Source organism: Sinocyclocheilus grahami, unplaced genomic scaffold (assembly GCF_001515645.1).
Source record: "Sinocyclocheilus grahami isolate Dianchi unplaced genomic scaffold, SAMN03320097.WGS_v1.1 scaffold612.1, whole genome shotgun sequence".
NCBI lineage: Eukaryota > Metazoa > Chordata > Actinopteri > Cypriniformes > Cyprinidae > Sinocyclocheilus > Sinocyclocheilus grahami.
In genome coordinates, this window is record NW_015505791.1 from 489063 (window position 1) to 489959 (window position 897).

An 897-nucleotide genomic window follows, 5' to 3' on the forward strand; every position below is an offset into this window, starting at 1 on the left:
TGACGAGTGGGGTGGGGCCGAGAGCCATGGGAATGGAGCGAGGCCAGTGGAGTAATTGTTAATGAGCGACACCTGTGCCACTCACCAGTCTCGAGTCCCACGGAGGAGAGCCAGAAGGATAAAAGGAGTAACGACAGTGAAGGACGAGAGAGGACCAGGCCTGAACTATTTATGTTGTTTTGGTTCTGTTTGTGTGCGGCAGTTGTCCGTTAGGGGCTGGACTTCCGGTGGCGCTGCTCTGCTTGCAACCCGGGCTGGTGCTCCACTACATCAGTCTGTTCGTACTTGTTCTGTTTTTATTTATTTTATTGTTATTTTATCTTATTGTGACGAATCCGACGCTCATATGGCGAAGATCGTCCAACTTGCCTGTCTAGTAACAGTCATATGGGGATGCTTGGCGCAGTGCACGGTATATGCAGGTGTGGAAACATGGACGCCTATTAGCTATACCCGAGATACTTTGCTCGCGCTTCGCCATATGGGACTATCTCCACCGAACCTACCTGCCGGCGTGAGGGTGCAACCTGAGCGAAATAGAAGGCAAAGGAAGAGAGGCCGGAGGGGCGGAATACGGCAGCGTCTTCGACGACGAGGGAGTAGACCACCCTTACCGTCGATGATTCTGTGTAATGCTAGATCTCTGCATGGAAAGATGGGAGAACTTCGTGCGATCTCCAAAGCATGTTTTGAGTACCGCACTTCAAGTTTGATGGTGTTTACGGAAACATGGCTTCATCAGGATATCCCCGACGCGGCCATGGAGTTGGAAGGATTTTCGCTTGTGCGGGCGGATAGAAGTGTGTACTCGGGGAAATACAGAGGCGGTGGTATAGCTGTGTATGTGAGTAGCAACTGGTGTAAACAGTACACAATCAAGGACACATTCTGCTGCCC